Here is a 21,837-nt window from a genome sequence, read left to right as displayed (position 1 = left end):
ATTCTGATCTTGCACATATGTTCAGAGCCTTTGGCTTTTATTAAGAGTACTTGGTGGAAGCAAGATATCTGCCAGGCACACAGGAAGGGACAACCAACCCCACCATACTGAAAGTTCAGACTGCAAAGATCGGTGGTCTGCCAGCTCACAGCTGTTAAGGCGGACGGTAAGGGAGTCAGTTCTCTCCTTTCTTCTTGGCCCCGGGGAATCCTCACTCTCCCTCCACAAAGCCTTGGACCAGAATCCACTGCGATCCCCGGAAGGATAGCCCAGCATTGGGATGCAGGTGTGAGGGCGGCCACCCCTAGCCATGAACTGGTTGGGCTGGTAGAATCACTATCATCACCTGCTGCCTTCCTTCACCCATCTCTAAATCGCATGCTTGGAGAGAGGCAAGGTGGAGGTAGTGGAAGCCTCCCCTCTAAATCTGGCGGAGGCAGAAATTGTGGTGGCAGGAGGCACAAGCCTCTTCCTACATTACCTCACCTCAAATCGAAGTGTTTGTTATGTATCAGCTGCTTCGCCAGATCCCTGGCATTCAGCTGCGAATGGCAGAGGAAGCTGTTGCATAGTGCCTACGCTAGTGATTCGCATGCGCGAGTGGCAACGAGGCTCACGCATGCGCTGTGTGCAATGAAGACGGTCACCTGGCAGTTCGAGCCGTGGACCCGAGCAGAACACACGCGTCCTGCGCGGTTCCTTGCACGTTTGTGCTGGCGTGCGTGTGAGTGCCGGTGGGGTCCCTGGGCAGCCCCCACCATCCAACACTGGTGACGAGGAGGCTCAGGAGCATTCCATCACCGTTCCGACAGCATCGGAGTCAGAATTGATGCTCCGTGTCATTTCGAACTCGCGCGTACGGCCGGCGGCCATTTTGTATCATTAAGGATCGCATCGGTTGCGGCCTAGGAGGGTGCTCGTGCGCTGGCTGCGATCCCCATCAGGTTACAAACAATTTTTGGACCCTCCCAGAGCCCTAGCTCACTGCAGGGCTGTGGCTTCAAAAAAAAAGAAGAAAAAGGAAAATAGCGCCTGGAAGGGAATAAGAAGACCTACAAGGGTGCAAAGGACTTTCCAGGCTTGGCATCTACAGGCCTCCCAGGTGCAGTCACTGGTGTTTGGAGTAACATCATCCCCTCTGGTGCCTGGATCACACCTACACTGCCAAGTACCATCAACCTGTGAGTAATCTGCCTGATCATCAGCATGGGCGAGGAAGGGGAGGTGGAAGGTGCCGTTGCGCCCATCCCACGCAGGATGCACAGCATACTGGCCCCCATGCCCGAATTTGACACCACAGGTCCACCATCCAAGTTGGGGCCGAAATGGGTCAAGAAACTAGAAATGTTTTTCAGGGCCTCTGGAGAGGAGGATGATGACGCCAAAATTGCCATCATGGTGTACTCCGCAGGCACAGAGGTGCACAGAATGTATGACTCTCTCAATATCTTAGTTGTCACGTATTACGCTGTGAAGCAGGCCCTACGAGATCATTTTCTGCCCATGGCCAACATGGATTTTGACAGATTTGTCATGTGCGCGGAAAGGCAGCAAGAAGAGGAATCGCTGGACCAGTTCTGTGCACGGCTGAGACATCTGTCAACCTCCTGCAGGTGGGTGAATGCGGAGGAGATGGTCCGAAACCAGCTACTGCAAGGGTGCAGTTCAGGGAAGCTAAGGCGGCAAGTACTGAGAGAGCCTGGTCTGACTCTACAGCAAATCCTGGACACGGGGAGAGCTTACGAGCTGGCGAAGGCCAGGGGGGCGAAGATAGATACAGCCACGCACTCTGGCAAGGGCGAAGAGGCATTTGCCATTGGACGCTCTGCTCCAGGGAGGGCGAGATGGACACCTAAGAGAGGAGATAGCCCTCCAGCACCTGGTGCTGCTCAGTCGTGCCCCTACTGCGGGTATGACCTGCCACACGTAGGGGAGTGCCCAGCAAAGTCGAGGGTCTGCGGCCGATGTGGCACACTAGGACATTACGCGAGGGTGTGTAGGGCAGCCACACCGGTAGCAGCCTCGAGAGGACCAGCGAGAGTTGGGGGGAGCAATGCTTGGAGGGTGAGGGGCGTGTCAGCTATCGAGCAAGGCCTGCAGGACCTGAATATTGCAGAAGAGGAGGAGCAAGAGGAGGAAATCGTCTTTATTTCAAGCATTGCCACAGGCCCCGGAGGAAGCCGACAACCAACATGCATGGTAAACATCGGAGAAGTTCCCACCCGGTCCTCATAGATAGGGGGCGTCTGTCTGTGTGCTAGCGACTGAACATTATGAAGCACTCCCAGGCCCCCCCGAATTGACAGAATCCAGGGCGCGGATATATGCCTTCGGGGGAGACACGCCACTTCCCATCCGAGGGGTGTTTGTGGCACCTGTGTCTCATGGACTGAGCAAGATAAAAGCAAGATTCTTCGTCACGAGCGTAAGCCCACACTCCCTCCTGAGTTGTGCTGCCTCCGAAGCGCTGAACATGGTGCACTTCACATTCGCTGTATATCACACAGATCTGGAACGCCTGCTCCAACGCTTTCACATGATCTTCTAAGGGATAGGGAAGTTAAAGGCCGATCCCATACGGCTCCACATCGATGGGTCGGTGAGACCGACAGCACTCAAGCATCGCCGCATCCCGTTCCACTTGCGGGCACAGGTGGAGAAGGAGTTACAGACACTGGTCTACTTAAACATTATCGAGAGGGTGGAAGGCCCTACCCCCTGGGTCTCCCCGATCGTGGTCGCCCCAAAGCCTAAACAGCCAGGTGCAGTCCGCATCTGTGTGGACATGAGGTTGCCAAACATGGCAATCAAAAGGGAACGTCACCTCACGCCCACCCTAGATGACATTGTTGGCGAGCTACAGGGGGCGAGAGTTTTCTCTAAACTGGATCTGAAGTCTGGCTACCACCAGCTGGCGCTTCACCCCGAGTCAAGATACATTACCACCTTTACGACTCATGAGGGGTTATACCAGTTTAAGAGGCTCAGCTTCGGGGTCTCGTCGGCAGCGGAAGTCTTCCAAAATGCCATCAGGGGGGCCCTGTCGGGACTAAAAGGGGTAATTAACATGTCGGACGACATTCTGGTGTTCGCAAGGTCTGAAGCGGAACACCTGAAGCACCTGGAGAACACCCTGGAAAGACTCCGCAGCCTAGGACTGACCCTGCACAAACAAAAATGTGAGTTCTTGAAGGACCGGCAGGAATTCTTTGGGTTCGTGTTTCACGCAGGGGGCATCTCCCCGGATCCGGAGAAGGTGAAAGACATTCAGGAGGCTGCCCCACCGGGGTCCCCCGCGTAAATAAGGAGCTTCCTGGGGGTGGTCAATTACTGTGAACAATTTATTCGCGATTTGGCATGGCCTGGACCGGGAAGGAACAGAGGGCGTTCACTGCCATCAAGAACGCCCTGTCGGGGCAAGAGACTATGGCCTACTTCAATCCTGACCAGGAATCGAAGATCGTGATTGACGCAAGCCCAGTAGGGCTGGGAGCAGTCCTAATGCAGGCGGATCCTCAGGGGACCATGCGGCCCATTGCTTACGCTAGCAAGGCTCTCACCGAAACTGAGAAGCGCTATTCCCAAATTGAGCGTGAAGCCTTGGCCATCTTATGGGGCTGCAAGCATTTTCGGATTTACATCCTGGGGAAGCCTGTAGTTGTTGTGACGGATCACAAGCTCCTGATCCCGATCATGTTGGGGGCATCGTCCAAGCCACCGCCTCGCATTGAGAGATGGATGCTCTCGCTCATGGAGTACGGGGTCAAGTTGATGTATCGGCCTGGCAGGCACAACTCAGCGGACAATCTGTCCCGACATCCGGGAGCTGGGCGGCCCAGGGACTCGGAGGAGGTGGCAGACTGCGTGGAAGCTGTACACCTGGTGGTGGAATCGGCGCTGCCCGTCGCCCTGGCGCACCAAGAGATTGCAGACGAATCAAATGCTGATGAGGTTTATTGTTTGGGGAAAAAGGAGGGATGTTGCGCTACGCTAGTGATACGCATGCGCGAGTGGCAACAAGGCTCGCGCATGCGCTGTGTGCAATAAAGACGGTCACCCGGCAGTTCGAGCCGGGGACCCGAGCAGAACACACGCGTCCTGCGTGGTTCCTTGCGGGTATGTGCTGGCGTGCGTGTGAGTGCAGGTGGGGGCCCTAGGCAGCCCCCACCATCCAACAGAAGCCACAGCAATGGGTGACATTTTTAAATTCCAAGGGTCATCAGACTTTGGTCAACATATAAATGAATTATTATTTTGACCACATAACTAAGATGAATATTTTTAAATAATTCAAAACAATAATATGAATTATTGGTAATTATTATTTATTTAGATAAAAGAGTATGCTTAGTAGGACCGTTCAGATTTAACCGGAGGCGCATTTAATGTGAAGTATTAATGCCAACAAATGCATTTCTCGTTCCCCATCTTTTAGATTGGAGACACTAGCTACATGAACAGAGCGCTTTGCCACTCAATTAAGCCTGTTAATGAATTCAGGAAGGCTTCTCTGTAAAATGCTACCTACCCGGCATATGCGCACTCTCTCAACACGCACGCATTCCACGTATTCAAGAGCCCTGCGCGCAGACACAATGAAGCGGTAAACTGCAGCTGAATGGTTTACTGTTTCCACTCGCTGAAGCCCAGGCAGAAACCGCGTCCAAGTAACAAGATACTGGCCAATGAGCCGCTCATCGACACCCACCAAACAAAAACTGCTTTGCAATCAAGTGAAAGCCTGGTTTAGGCCGCAATGGAATTAACTCGGGTAAGGAAAGTGACAATACTCGTCTGGCCTTTCCTGCATTTTTCTATGCAGCTGACACTCTGATATTTTGTTTCCTTTTCTTCTGTCTCTGACTATTCATGCTATCATTATGACCTGCCTCTTATCCGTCATATCTTGGATGCATTCGTGCTTTCTCCAGTTTAACCTGTCTGAAACTGAAATTCTGTTTTCATGTCTTCAGTCTATGCTTGTCCTTACCCCTTCTGATATCTCCCACCCCCCCCCCCATCACTCTTTATCTATCGGCTCATATTCTCGGTGTCATCTTCGACTCCTCTCTTTCCTTTTCTACATATATAGCTAACACTGCTCCAGCCTGTCATCTACAGCTCTATTTTCCAAGCCTCAAAACTTCTTTTCTCAGCTCTTGTTCTCTCACAACTGGATTATTGCTCTGCTCTTCTGCTTGGCTTGCCTTCCTAGCAACTTGCTCCCCTAAATTGCATTTTCAACTCAGCTAATCAAACTCTCTTTTCCTGATCTGCTCTCACCTTTATTTCTTCTTCTCTTCAATCTATTTAGGGGCCGCCAGAGGTAGCAGCTGCGACCCCCCCTGCTGATTCCTCTGTGACCTCAGGCACAGCATCTGTGACTCCTTGTGAAGGATTGCAGAGACACTGTTATAATGTAAATAAAGCGGGTTTCAGAACTCTTTTTATTTTTGGAAATCATCCTGTGAAATGTGGCGTTCTCTAATGTACTATATGAGCAAAGGTGCAATTGAAGAGGAGTGTTTGTATACATAGATGAGGCAGACTGGATGCCCCATCCCCAGAGCTTCTTATTTAGAGTAAACGTTATTGTTTTATGTTTCTGATGCAAACATACCCCACGTTTTGAAGTTACCGTGGCCTAGATTTTCCTATATCTAAGTAAAATAGTTGGTATTATATCATATTTCTATTTATAGCGCTTCATGACTGACTCCTGATTTCTCCTACTTCTAAACGCTGTAAAAAATGGGGGTTATTACTACCAAATGTAATAGTACTAAATGGGCCGGATTTACAAAGCGTCTTTTAGTGGGATTGTGCCATCGTAAAGCCCTTTTGTAAATCAGGCCCAAAGTATAAACCTGAGAAGAATGAAGGGCTGATTGAGCCATGCTGAAATATGAACTTGAAAAGTGAAGGCTGCCATCTGTTAGAGTTGAGCTTTTAACTGCTTGAACTATCCAATTGCGACACACTATGCTGTTTAATCAATTATGGAGTTAAAAAGAAATCATCATTAGGATATCTGCCCACCATCCTCTCATGTCCCTTTCAATCCTTTTTAACAAAATATAGCACTACTATTATCAGTTTTACTAGTCGGACATAGCATACGATTACAGTGCTTAGAAGCAGGAGGAATACATGTTATGTTATTAAGAAATGTAACCCCCAGAACCTATTCATTACCAAATGTTATGGTATGCACATTTATGCAGAAATAGATGGTAAGATAGCACAGTGGGCTAAGTGCTCACTGCTGGGATCTATGTGCGTTCTACAGGCCACAGGTTTGAATCCCAGCAAGGTCTACTCAACCATATATGCTACTGACCATATAGCTCAGACATGTATGGGTCGACGGTATATATAATCAGTGGCATATATGAGTACACCTCTGTGTGGTCAGCCTCTTGGTCCTCCTGATGTTGATCCATGTGCAGGTCAAAATGCGTTGCGGAGTCATGGTTTCCTTTTCAGCCTGTTTGCTATGAACGTTTGGATTAAAATTTGATTGATGGGCATTGCCTCTACAAACTTGACATTATGATGAAAATCTTTCTGTGGTAAAAAGAAGGAAAAAAGAGGGGTTATTTGTTACTTAATACAGTGCACAGGGTTTTGCGTCATTTGGCTATTCCTCTGACTTTATCCCATACCAGGTGTTTGCGGCCTTAACTGACATAGAGTGGCATTGCTGGACATTTGAGGATGCACTTGGCATATGAAAAACGCAACTGGATATATAAAGGTGTAACTTACATATTTTTACCGTACCTAGGCTGCAAGGCTATTCCAGACATGAGAGGAACTATCCTCAAACAGAGGCTATATTAGCCATAGTGTTTGTTGGCAGCACCTGGGAATGTTGGGCTTTACTTGTCATAAGAATACTAGACAAGACATGTGTGCAGCTATAATTGGTATAGGTTGGCAGTAAATGGCCATATGAGGCTGTATGCAGTGCAACTGGCCTATGTTGGTTCTGCTGGGTTTACCCCGGTCATAATATGACACCCCTCTATGGCCTATCAAGGCAGCACCCTAGGTAATATGTAGTTGGTATCTAAAAGAATGCTAGGTCTGATTTAGTACCGGTTTGGCATTTTATGAAATGTAAGCTTTTGTATGTTCTTTTACCCCTGTCATTCACTTTAGGTGATGACATCAGGGTTACATTCCATGTGATGTTATTGCATGTGATGTCATCAGGGTCACCGGTCATGTAACATCACTTCCTGTGATGTCATTGGGTGTGTGATGTCACTTCCGCTACCCCTCGAATTTAAGTGAATTGACGTCCCTGTTCTTACTGTTGTCTAGTCGATCTTCTCCAGCTTTATCTATTTTCCATTCTACTCTCAAACTATACTTTGTACTCACTGGAAATGTTATGCCTTTATCATTTGTTTATTTCAATTGTACCGATTGATAGTTTGTTCAGCGTTTTGGCAAACATGCTATTTATATATCATTAGTACAATCATTAGTACACGGCTGGGAGGGCAATCAGGAGGCTCAGCCAATCAGGAGTCTCAGAACAAGGGATTATGTAATTTATGCAGCCTTATGGCAACCTGAGGCGAGCTCTAAATTTAAGCTTGATTTTGTGCTTTTGTTCGTTGGGCTGCAGTGGTATGGTGCTCTTACACTGAGGATGCCCAATGTACTGTAGAAATGCAAAAAAAGTGATAGAATCACCTGTGTTTCTGCGCCTCAACAAATTGACTTTGGTAGTAAATGATGACCATTAGATACATTTGTTTTAACAAAGGTTTTCTTTTAATTGTTGCAACCTTTTTTCTCTTGTTGAGTATAATCTCAAATGTTACTTCACATCAAAAATCATATTTGTCGTAAATCCCTCATATTTGTTGCAAATCCCTCGACACGTGTTTCTCCAAAACAATCAATTGGTTCTTCATGAGGGTTAGTCTAACATTGAGACATTGCAAGCATTCATCTATGAATAAAGAATAACACAAAATATATTGGTTTCACTCTTTTTTGTCTAATGGCCTACTCGGCTAGTATATCAATGTTTGTTAATTGGTTTGGAAGAGGCACGAATTATAGGTTTGAAAAAAGAAAGAAAATACCAATACTCGTATAATGTAAAATGAAAAAACAATACAGAATATATTCATTTCACTCATTATGCCTTATAGCCTATTCGGCTGGTATATCATTAATAATTGCTTGGTTTGAGGGGGGCACACATTTTTGCATTTAAAGGAGGGGAGAAAAAAATGTTGGTATTCATTTCTTGTTTGCCATGTTATGGTATATGGTACATTTGCCTGAAGCTAAGGACAATTCTCTTATAATGTTTTTACTCACGTGTGTGATTATCATCTTGGGTTGAAATTCAATATTGTTCCTTTGATTGCACTTCTGTAGTGTTCTTACAATTTTGCCAATAGATTTAAAGACAAGATAGAGTCTTAAAGAAAGGCGGAGGAGTAGCTTTCATAGTAAAGAACTGCCTCGCGATAAGACAAACCGCTTCACACCTCGGGGAGAGCACCGATTCCCTTGCGGTCAAGATCGCCACCTCACCAAACACCAGACTCACCATCCACTTAGTATACCGCCCTCCAGGCCCTATGGCCGACTTCCATGACAACCTCTTGCATCTCCTAAGCGAAAACCTCAAGACATCCTCCAAAACACTCCTCCTAGGTGATCTCAACCAGGGACTCAATGGGCCTCATTCCGAGTAGGGCGGTAAGGGTTAACGGTCACCAGTAACGAGACCGGTGCTGTTAAACCCTTACCGCCCTACTACGAGTTCCCTTTGCAGGTCCTTCCTTAACGCCTGCTTTTAGCAGATGTTAAGGACGGGACCCGCAAAGGGACTCCAGGGTCAATAACGGTACTGTAATTTACGGTACCGTTATTGCCGCCTTCCCCCTTCTCAATGAGCCCTATGAGGGCTCAAATGGGAATGGGGAATGGCCCTGGTGAATGGGGAATTACTGGTCCCTCCGACCTCGAATGGACCAGTAATTACTCCATTCACTAGGCCGGAGTTTGGACGAGTTTGGAGGCAGCCATGCCGCAAATATCGGCGTGGTTACCTACGAACTCGGAATGAGGCCCAATGATCCTAAAGACAGATCAGCCAAAGCCCTAGCTCGTCTAAAGCTCGGCTTCCAGCAAAGAAACCTTACACCTACACACTGTAAAGGGCGCACCCTTGATTGGGTAGTAGACCACAACTGCGAAGTAGATCTCAGTTCCAACACCCCTATTCCATGGTCCGACCATCACCTCATCCAATTCCTCATCCCAACCTGCACCACCACGCCCAAAAATCTCAACCCCATCCCACCTGCACGAGCCAGAAGTTCCCGGAACCTCACGAAGGAGAGGATCCTCCCCTATCTAGACATACCTACGCTCCACCTCCCCACTTCCTCAGACACATCAGTTTTAGCAGAAACATACAACTCTATAATGGAAACTGCCATAGAAGCCATTGCACCACTACAGAACAAAAAAGACAAAACAATTAAACACAATAACACCTGGTTCTCTTCTGAACTAAAGGAACTCTGTACACTAAAATGGAAAGCTCTGAGCAAACGGCTTGGCTCCCCACATGAAGCCACACTATCTGCATATAAATCCATTGCTGCCAGCTATAAAAAAAAGCATAAATGCAGCTAAATCCGCTTCCTACAATAACAGAATTACCAACGCAACATCTGAATCCAAAGAACTCTTCGCAATTTTTAGAGAAGTTTCAACCCAGCCACCAAATCTCAAGAGATCATCAAAGACAAAACTTGGTGCACTAGTGTGCAAACAGCCTTGATAAATAGATTTGAGCTCCTACAGAATAAGATTACAGAACATCACAAAAACCTCTCTAAACACATCAATCTCACCTCCCACCCCGACACTAAGACCAACACACAAAAAATAAAGCCTTTCTCCTTCAGGGAAGTTACTGTATCTGAAGTAATAGAAATAGTCAACAAAATCAAACCCTCCAACTGCAAAGGGGATGCATGTCCAGCAAACTAGTCAAAGACTGCGCCGAAACATTAGCTCCATTTCTCAAAACCTTTATCAATGCCTCTTTCAATTCCAACGCAGTCCCTGACAACCTAAAAGAAGCATAGGTCCGCCCACTACTGAAGAAACCTACACTAGATTCCGAGGTAGCTAATAACTTCAGGCCCATTACCACCGTACCTTTCTTGCTCAAAATTCTGGATAAGGTGGCCTACACCTAAATACAGCAATTTCTAGAAGAAAACAATATTCTTGAGAAAAGGCAATCTGGATTCCGTCCTGGTCATGGGAAAGAATCTGCTCTCCTCGACTTAAAAATACAACTTAGAGATATTATGGACAAAGGCAAACCAGCGCTCCTCCTCCTGCTAGATCTGTCGGCTGCCTTTGATTTCGTCAACCATGATATTCTCGTCAAGCAACTAAAAAACGCAGCCCATTTTTCACCACAAGCGTCAGCATGGATCGCTTCCTTCCTCAGCGGGAGACTCATAAGAGAATTCTCTGACTCGTCCTGTGCTCTGCCCACCACCATACACTGTGGAGTTCCCCAAGGCTCCTGCACTGCTCCCACCCTTTACAACATATTCACCCTTCCACTATTTAATGACCTGGATCGTCGAGACATATCCTACACCAACTACGCCGATGACATACAAATCCTACTCCCCCTCACTGGCATCTATGAACAAGATGCTGCAGCTCTAACCAATATCTACATGGCCATCCGAACATGGATGGCAGCCAATGGACGCTGTCTCAATAGAGACAAAACAGAGATCCTTGTGGTTGGCACAAAGGAAACACTCAACAAACTCTCGCCACAGTACAGCACATTTACTGTCGACAACACCACCATTAAAGTCTATTCAGCAGTAAAAACACTAGAGGTGTATCTCGACTCCTCTCTTTGCATGACCCACCAGGTCAATGCCATAGCCTCCGCCGCAGCACTCACCACCAAAATCATTAACGCAGTCAAACCATTCCTATCTACGCAAAACTGCCTATCCATTGCCAGAGCCACAATCGGTACTACACTTGACTACTGCAATGCTCTATTTCTGGGCACCTCTGCAAAAAACATCCACGAGCTACAAGTAACCCAAAACAATGCCCTGAGAGCTGCTTTGAGCATTCCCAAAAGGGAACACATATCCCAAGCTAGGAAAGACGCACACTGGCTGCCAGTTAAAGATCGTATTATTTTAAAAACATTGGCAATTACACACAAGTGCCTTTCATTCAACGCCCCCCCATCCGAAAGGATAACCCTGTGTACATCATCTAGACCCACCAGATCTCACCAACAAGATGTACATCCCCCTCCTTTAAAAGAGCCAAAGCAGGGCGCGCCAGCTTCCAACACTTAGCACCTAAGAACTGGAACGCCCTCCCCACTGCTCTCAGAAATGAAAAATCCTATTCTGTCTTCCGCAAAATGCTGAAAACCAAATTGTTCACCTAATTTCACTATTCTCAAACTGCCTGAATGCACGCTCACCAAAGTCTCTGTTCCACTGTAACCAAGGAACCTGCACCTTTGTTTGTATTCTTGGAAATGTTGACCAAGTGTTGTATGTTTAAATCTGCAATCAGTAAGCCTTCTGTAACAAGCGCCACAATGCCCCAGGGCCGCTGTGCGCTATATAAATTTAAATAAATAATATTAAAAAAATATTTAATCTCGCTTTAAGGGGCTCAATTTGTAAACAGTGTTAGGGAGTTTCTTGTTGATCCTGTTAACATTATAATAACAGGTGTGACATTATCTTTATGTTCTTTATTTTGTGCTGATCTAATGATAAATGGTGATTGCTCAATAAAATGTAGAGGATTTGACCTCATTCTCAAATTTGTAAACGCTCGTAGTTGTAGAAGAAACGCTCCGGCATGATAACCGCGGCTGTTTGCAACTTGTAAACAAAAGGGACGGCTATTTAAGGCAGCATGATGACACGACACGCTAATTTGCAACGTTGCCGCGTCATCACGCCATCCGCCATCTTGGTTTGGGGAACGGCGAAGTTAAATTGTGGATTTGAACTTCTTGTATTTAAGAAAACTCTTTGGATATAAGTTGAAAAGACATTTTAATGCCTATCATATTTGGTGCTAGAGATTTTGCTTTCGCTTACATGTGTATCAGGAAAGGTTCAATAATATAATTGTGAATGTTGTCCATTTAGAAGATTTGTTAAGTTAGAATACCATGCCTTACCTTCACAATGATTGTCTTTAATGACAAAAGAGTTTGATGTCGCTTTACATCAAAAGGCATTTATTTCTCAAATCCCTACTGAGAAACAAAACTAGGATGATTAAAGATTGCACAAATAATATACATCATAAATAATGAATAATTTCAGAGTCTGAATTTAAGCCTGTGAGGCAACAATCCGCTAGACAAATCCATTTAGCTTCACATTGTCTGAGAATTTTTTCCCAATTGCCACCTCTCACTGGTTTATGTATTATTTCAGTACCAAAAAATGTAATCAGTTCAATTTTCTCATGTCCATGCTCCTGGTAGAAATGTTGTGCAAGTGGAAACCTGGTATCTTCGTTTTTTAGTGTCCTCAAGTGTTCTGCAATCCCTGTTTTGAGTTGTCGGATTGTGCTTCCTATATATACAGAACAGGGGTTTTGCTACATGGTAAAACCCCCATTCCGAGCCTCCTCGGAAGCAGAAAGCCACCATCCTCCCCACTTGTATTGCGGTAAGTGTGCGCCACACCCATTACCCCTTCTTCCCCACGCTTAAACCCAATTTCCACATCGCCCACACACCCCCACTCCATCCCCACTTACCTTGCGCTCCTTCGTCCCTTGGCAGAGTGTTCCCGGCACAGCTCCTTCACGGCAAAGTCCACCGTGAAAAAGGAGATGGGACCAGGGGTGTTGCTAGGTCTGGAAAAGATCCGGGGCTAAGCTAATGTCAGGTCTGGAGGGATTCAGGGCTAGCTATAGCCTTTTGGTTGTAGTCCCTGAGCTTCTATCTGGGGCTACAACCAAAAGACCTGGGCTATAGCCCCCTAAGCCCCCCCTAGCAACACCTCTGGATGGGACTATGTGTAGTTCCCTTCTCTCTGATCCATGGCAGACATCTTATTTTGTAATTTTTTTCAAGTTGACAAATGGCAAGCATGCTGTTTTTCAACTTGAAAAAAAAACGATTATTATCCCAGTACAACATTCAGGGATACTAATAGCAATAGAACCTGCCATCAGGGTGTATTGCTTAAATAAACACATCTACAATTGTATATAATGCTTTTGCCAAAGCGCTTTACACTTTTATATACGATTATTACCCAACTGGAATGGGTACTTATGTAACGAATGTTGATAAGCAGAGTTGGCCTTGCCAGGACACCCAGAGCTCAGCAGTGAGGGTCTAACCCACTGAGCTGACAGCTTTTGGCAATGCCTTGACTCTAATGGGTTCCTTTTTGTATTAATATAACCTGTATTATTACAATGCTTAGAAGGAGTAGAAATATGCCATGACATGTACACTCAATGCAGAGGCATACGTTCCACGCACCTGTGTGTTTTCCATGCGTCCTCTGGAGTCCGACGTGTTTCACTCTGTCGCGTGCCACGCTGTGTGTAAAACACGCACATCTGATTCTTGCGTTTTCCAAGAATGTCATGCAGATGAATGAAAATCATATGCACCTGCATTAGATGATTAAAAACATGCATGAACGTCACCAAATAAAGGTGTTTTTCATGGGGTGTGTGTGTGTGTGTGTGTGCTATGAGGGCACGAGCATGGATTTTTTGCCACGCTCATATTGATGAGATTTGGCACACTGAAGCATGGCACACTTTATTTGCAATTCGCAGGGTGCAGTCACATGCATGACTGTGCATCTGCATTCTCACATCACTATGCAATTCGCGACCCAGGTCGCAAAATAAAAGTGAATTTAACTTCTAGGTTTCTGGCATGAGGCATGTGTTACCCAGAAAAGGGATGATTCTGGGAGGAGCAAATCTGCCAGATGAAACTGCATTACCCCAATCGCTACATTCAACCTGTAATACACGGATCGCGGTCTATGCAGAACAAGGAGTAATACGTTCTCCTTTGGTGTGTAATGTAGGCAGAGAACTGTTTGTGTAGCGCTTCTGTTGGCTTGTTATGAGGAATTGACCAGGGTAGTGTTTCTGGTCTGGGGGAACAAAACATCTATTTTGTTATAAAACAAGTGCAACAGTGCCCGAGGCACGAGCAATGGTCGTCAAAGAAAGAATGCTCGCCAATTGTAGCAAGAGCAAAAGTGCAAAGTGAGAAAAGAAGAAGAAAGAGCCTTGTGGGACACCATACTGTAGTGGAAAGGTAGCTGATGTTTTTCCAGCCCAGGAAATGGAAATACAAAAAAGAATGATAGGAATGAAAACACCTGCAACTATGAGGCTGAAAACACATCTCAACAGCAACTCTAGCTTACTGAGCTAAATTCACACTTGATGCCCACTTTTCAGTATGTGCATAGTATAGTCCTGGTAGATAACGTACAGACCAGTGCTTTAAGTGGGACGTGGCCAGCCGGGGCCAGGCCCCGGCAGTCTCCAAAAATTGGGGCAGAGCGGGGGTCCTTCTGGGGCCCCCTGGCCTCACCACAACATTTGCAGGACACATTATCCTGCTGCGGCCGCCATTAAGCCAGGCAAGCTGACAAAAGTGCCACTGTATCTTCCACTGGTGACTCCTCGCACGAGGGGTCACCAGAGGAAGTTACTGTCCTTTTGTTTCCCGCCCCCTCCCCAGGTCACCGAGGAGTCTTTGACTCTCGGCGAATCTGGGGTATCTGTGCTGATTTCTGTGTTTATAAAAGATGGCTTAAAGCCATCTTTTATAAAGCTTTGCCGACGTCAAAGCTTTATAAAAGATGGCTTGAATTGTGCACTTTTCAAGCCATCTTTTATAAACATAGAAATGTTTAAAAGAGATGACTTGAAAAGTATGCAAATCATAAGGTACACACACACAAATATTATATATTTGTGTGCGTACCTTACTATGGTTTGTGTACTTTTCAAGCCCTCTTGAACTACACAAACCATACATAGTAAGGCATGCAAACAAGTATATACATGTCAGCATTTATATATTTATGTGTGTACCTTACTATGGTTTGTGTACTTTTCAATTCATCTTTTATAAACATAGAAACATGTTACATATTTCTAGGTTTATAAAAAATGGCTTGCATAGTACACAAACCATAGTAACATACGCATACAAATATATAAATGCTTACATGCATTCATATATTTGTTTGCGTACCTTACTGTTGTTTGAGTACTTTTTTAGGCCACGGCCATCCCGCAAGTCACGCCCCCAAATGAGCTCCCCCCTCGAATTCTTACCTCACTTAAAGCCCTGCGTACAGCAGTGCCACAAGTCTATCCTTCTTAACTTTGAAACCTGGCAGAGCTGACTCTACCCTGCATCCATTTGACGTTGATCGCAAAGACTATCATTACATTGGATAAATATAAAAGCTGTCGTTACAGAACTTAGGAGCTGGAGAAATGTCAGAAAGTGCCATATAAATACCTGAATTTGTGTCACTTAAACAGAGAAATTCCACATGACTGACATTACTACTAGTGAGTTGGAATTTTGACAATAACAAGGTAGGGATCTTTTTTCACAGATCCTACCAAGTCACCAATTTAACTTTGCATACAGTATTTAGAAGCAATTGCATGTGCCCATTAAATTACCAATCTTCTATCTAAATATATTGTGAAGCTTGGGGCAAGTGCTACGAACGTGTGGGTTATACTGTATAAACAGCACGTGCAGTTTGCCGACAGAAATCTGCGGGAGAGTCCGTGGTCGAAGTGAGCGGGAACGGTCGGAGTGGAGTTTGACTACTTTTTTTTTTTTTTTACTGTTAACTGTTCCACTATTTTTTGCAACCATTTGCAATTGTTCTTTCTGAAGTTAAAGCACATGTCTTCACTTTACCACCCAATAGCAGTTACAGCTAAAGTGAAATTTGTTTCAACTCAATTAGCTGTCAAGCAGCCTGGCTGCAACCCTTGAATAATGTGTGGCACGTTGCTCCCCAGCTGGGTCACAGTTCCACTACTTTTTCTGGTACACTTCTACCACCACTGTGTAGAGTGGGTAGGCCATTACACGAAGAACTCACCTTTCACAAATCATTTAAATCAAACTTTCTCTTTTGTGCCCCATTTAGAAATCAAAGTCCTGTGTTTGTTTTAAATGCAGAGGCAAATAGGCAGGCTCTCCCTATGGGATCACCTGCTTTGGTGTAAGTGAATGCTAATACATGCAAACAGTTTTCAAGTAGAGGGATAGGCAACATTATCAAAGATAAGCAACGTGCGTAAAAAAGGGCAGTACGCCTTCTATTGTTCACATAACAAATGCAAACATTGGACGTAAACAGTGCAGCCTTGATGACTCATTTCCTAACGAAGTTTCCCTAGTCATCCCCAGCACGCGAGGCTCGAGAATGGGCTCCTTGATTGAAATAACGAGGATCTATGTGTATACTTTAATCCATTGTCAAAACCACTTTCAAAAACCTATAACTGCCATTCGTTTTCTCGCCTGAGTGATACTGATATTTGTCCCCTACACTGAATAAAAGGCGGAGCCAGCTCTACACTGTCAGGCTATTATGCAAGTCTGTGCAAAAAGGACGAGCATACTGGTCCTCGCACATACGGGGTACATATTTGTGGCCTGCAGGTGAATACAGTTGCTGCTGCATTAGCCAACTGAAATACAACCATAATGCGCCGTTTCCTGTTTAGAAGCATTCTCTCCCTCTCTCTCTCTCGCTCTCTCTCTCCCTCTCTCTCTCCCCCCTCCCCCCCTTGTTACCGGCTAAACAAAATGGTGGCAGTGATTGTACAAAACATTAAATAAATATATATATATATTTGTACCACGTAGATGCACGCAGTAATGCACTGTCCTATTTTATAGCAGCAGCAAAGACCAACCTGGGTAGCAAGCAAAAAAAGTAAACTATCAATGGAGATGTCACTATAGTGCATCAAGATTTCATGTCTCGCCAGACACCATTTTCCGGAACTTGGCCAGCATTATAAGTGAATTGGTCCAGAAATAAAGGTGCCGGTAACAACGTTATCGCCACCTTTTCCAGACCGGCTCGCTTCGAGTCTGCCGGTAGGGGCTGTGAACCACCGGCAGGCCTGACCTACCGGTAGTTATGGCCCCTACCAGAAGATTGTTCACTGAAGCACTGTCAGTAACGTTGCCGGTCCTTCAGGGTTCCCATTCCTGTGGAGTCCCATCGGACCCCACAGGAATGGGAACATACTGTTCCTCCGCTGCATGTGATATCCCGGTAGCACAAACCATTAGGCTTAAGCAACTGGAAGCACGCACACCTTATTTGCCTCCTGATCTAGTGTGTGTGTGTGTGTGGTGTGGGTTTTCGCTGTCCCCCTATCTGGTCACATTGTTGGGTTCACAGTTTATTGAAAAGTGATTACTGCATTAGTGCAGCCAACGTATTCAAAACCCCACCAATTCCCCTCAATTTAGCTGATTGCAACGCCTGGATTCGTCACACGTCGAATATGTTGTAAACCATATTTAACTTCCCTTCACTGTGATATCCCTGGCAATCTGACTTCACTTCTTCAACAACATCCCTGGTGATGAAGAGGGAGGCGGGGGCTGCAGTTTGGGCTTTATTGGTACCATTACGGCTCTTCAATTACCTTTCAATGATCATATGCGTAAAGCGAGCTTTTTGCCGGCTGAATGCCCCTTGCAGGAATATAAAGTGGGGGGATACACTCAGTGGCGCATTTAGGCTTTCTGCTGGTGTAGGCCCAAATAAGTGCATCCACCCCCGCCTCCAATTTATCTCCACCTCTGCCAGACTCTGCGCCTTCTTCCATTCCTTTTCTTCCCCTTCTGTATGGTCCTGTAACATGATTCCTTTTTACATGCAACAGCTCTTCTCCACGACACGCAAGAATGCATATACATTCACTTCTTGTTTCCGCCTTTTGGCTTACTGCACAAAACACCCAGACACGCTTACAGTGGAAAAGGTCGCTTTAATGTGACAGGCCAAAGCTTACAAATAACCGCTTACCTGGCTCCCAAGGCCTTACAGACTAACAAAACATTTTAACAACCAATTAATAATTTAACACTTTCCCTTTCCCCAACAAATAAATAATTAAATAGTTCCACTTCCTCCCTAACTGTCCCTTGGTCCCTACCGTCTCCTTACCACTTCTCAAGGCGTCCTGCTTTCTCTCCGGGGCCATGCCCCTCCAGGTTCAATACCTGTTCCCCCGGGGGTAGCACGTTTGTGCAAACAGCACCACCCCCATCCTTTCCTGCGATATTCCCCCATTGTGCTTCAGTCCCCCCACATCTAAAGGGGCCATGCCCCCGGCAACCAAACAACTTCAAAACCCATAAAACTCCCCTCTACATCAAACTCCACCTCCCTATGACCTGCAGCTAGTCTGACCTGCCACATAAGCAACAGATATTTTACATCACAACTTCCCCAACTAATGCCCCAACCTGTCACACAAAAACTGCCCAAAAACCGCCCAAAAACCAATACGGACCTTAAACAGAAACTAAGAAACCCATGACAATATGAAAAGTGGGATAACCAGAACAGAGACTAAATGAAAAGGAACTCCCCCCTAGAAATTAAAACCAGTTGCCTGACAGAGAATTAAAAGGGGATGGGAGGGCGGGGTCAAACTCGCGTCCCAACCGTCGCCTGCTCCAGAACCTTCTCTGACCCCTTAAATACCACAGAGGGCGCTCTATACGCAGGCCAGCTCTCTAGCCTGTGCAGCGCCAAAAATCACCCCGGGGAAAGCGCTTCATGTTCCCCCCGGAACCCCATTTTGGCTTACTGCACAAAACCCCCAGACTCGCTTATAGTGGAAAAGGTCGCTTTAATGTGACAGACCAAAGCTTACAAATAACCGCTTACCTGGCTCCCATGGCCTTACAGACTAACAAAATATTTTAACAACCAATTAATAATTCAACACTTTCCTTTTCTCCAACAAATAAATAATCAAATAGTTCCACTTCCTCCCTAACTATCCCTTGGTCCCTACCGTCTCCTTAACACTTCTCAAGGCGTCCCGTTTTCTCCCTGGGGCCATGCCCCTCCAGGTTCAGTACCTGTTCCCCGGGGTAGCCCATTTGTGCAAACAGCACCACCCCCATCCTTTCCTGCGCTATTCCCCCATTGTGCTTCCCTCCTGCCACATCTAAAGGGGCCATGCCCCCGGCAACAGAAAAACCCTCCACCGAGGTGTTCTTTCTGTCCCACCCCTACCATTTCTTTCTACTTCCAACTCCTTACTATCTCTTCCACCCGCAAGGTCAAATCTGCCAGATAATAACTATTCCCGAAAACTGACAAGTGGACACCATCCTCTCTGAATATCATGAAGCCTTCATAAACTATTTCTTTGTGTTCCAAAACCTTTACCGCCGCCGAGGCCCAACATTTTACCATCTTTCTATTTATTCCCTTCATTGCCCGCTCTATTGCTCCCTCACTTCTTGCTCCTCTCCAAACTCTCCGCGGCAACAACTTAGTCCAACTACACATGCTTGGGGCCACATTTCCCGGACCCATACTAAATCCCTTTTCATTTATCTAAGAAGAGCCACACCTGTATCTCTTACCAGGTCATTTTCCCCTGCATGAATAATCACCCCCTCTGGAGACCCATAGCGTTCCCTCAACCCCGTCAACACAGGCAGCAGCTGATCCCAGTGAAGCCCGCCTAAACCGGACCATATTACCAATGCCACTTTGTAGCTGCAACCGAATTGCCTGCCAAATATCCTTTTCTCTGCCACCTTCCCCACCCACTTAACAATAGAGTGGACCACAAACCAAATCTGCGGCATCTCCCCCGACCTCCGCGCAGCATCTGAAAAATAAATTACAATGTCAATTTCCTGTCACGACCACCCACCACATTCCGCCCTCCCCTAGACCCCTGACCATATTTCAAACAGCCCCTTTACTCCAGCCCTAATATACCCTTTGTCCTTCCCAGACCTCCACCGTCCTAAAGTCTTCACCTTATCTACCGATAAGCCCAACCAGCTACCTTCAGATGCCTTACCCATCCTCAATCAATGAGTTCCACACTCCACCTTTCCCCCACCACTACTAACACCTTCCTCAGGCAACCCATCCTCACCTGGCCATCTCTTTATTCCCTCTACGGAAACACCCCCGGTCCTCTCGTAGCTGTCCCGCTGTACTTCACACCTTTAACACCCATCCTTTAAACAATGCACCTATCCCACTTAGACCCCCTTTCTTCTCTATCCTATTACCCTCCTGCTCACCCTTGCCCCCCACCCTTCCTCATCTTCCTACTATGGCCGTGTTGCACACCCTGCACCGAGGGTCCACGTGCACACCTGTCCATGAATGCCCTTTTCCTCATTTCTCCTCTCCACCACTGCACCAGGGGCCAAACCTGTGCCCCCGTCCATGCAGTCCACTCCATATAACTTACTCTTCCAGCTCCTTGCGTCCCTTACCCCATGTTTCCCACCTGCACCAGGGGCCCTAGTGCACCCCCGTCCATGCAGGCCCTTTTCTTCATTACTGATCTCTACCACTGCACCAGGGGGCAAGCCTGCACCCCGTCCATGCAGTCCAATCCATATAACTTACTCGCCCAGCACCTTGCGTCCATTACCCCATTTTTCCCACCTGCACCAGGGGCCCTAGTGCACCCCCGTCCATGCATGTTCCCTCTCATAACTTCCCCCTGCTGCACCAGGGGCGCTCCCGCACCCCGTCCATGCAGTCCCCTCTCTTCATTCCCCCCAGCTGCACCAAAGTTCAATGAGCCAAGTTCCTCCCGTGCTGTGCATCCTCAATTACCGCAGTATCCTGTGCCCTGTCTCCTGCCCTATCCTGTGCCCTGTCTCCTGCCCCTCCTGCAAACTGGTGCTACCACCGCACACTTGCAGTTGCGATATCCTCTTAACCTCCGTCAGTCTCTCCGTATTTATTCTGTGCCACTAATAACCCTCTCACGTCCCCCTAAAGCTTGCTCACCTTGTCGTTCAGTAAGCGTGAGGGCTTTGCCACCGTCTACCACGCCCTCCAAACAACGGCCACCACCACGGCCCCCCTGCCCTACCTAAGCATCTTCTTCCTCACCCCTCTCCTACCCGTTTGGGATCGCCCCCAAAACCTCTCCCCAAACTTTGCACGCCCCCTCCTTTTTCGATAAACTGATGCCGACCTGCAGGAACCCCTCCACTTTAACTGGCATGTGGTCCTTCCTCCTCGCCCCCTTGCCCAGCTCCTCGCCCTGTCCCACTGTCCCCTGCCTGAAAACAATATGTAATCGGATGCCGACCTGCAAACCTGCTGCACTCGTGTTTAAATTTACACATCATCCTCGTGCAGCCTTGTTTATTGAAAGCCCAACATGCTGCTGAGGGCTGACCCCTGCCTCCTACCCCTGCCCCTTCCAGGGCGGGGCGACCAAGAAAGGGCCGGTAAGGCACGGGTAAGCCGCTTGCCGTGTGTACCGTTGGAGCTGGCCTCGTCGGCACCATCCATTGCAACCAGAGATCCATATCTATCTCCCCCCAAACCGCCTGACTGTCCTCCACCAACCTTGCTCTAAACTCCTCATCATAACGCACCCACGCGAAGCCCCCAAAACTTGTAAATGCCTTTCTAATCACATCCATATATTTTAGCATAGCCACACATCGCTCCGGAAATTTCTTGCAATAGACAC

Source organism: Ambystoma mexicanum, chromosome 11 (genome assembly GCF_040938575.1).
Source record: "Ambystoma mexicanum isolate Mex_15411 chromosome 11, UKY_AmexF1_1, whole genome shotgun sequence".
NCBI lineage: Eukaryota > Metazoa > Chordata > Amphibia > Caudata > Ambystomatidae > Ambystoma > Ambystoma mexicanum.
Note: the sequence above shows the minus strand (reverse complement) of the source record.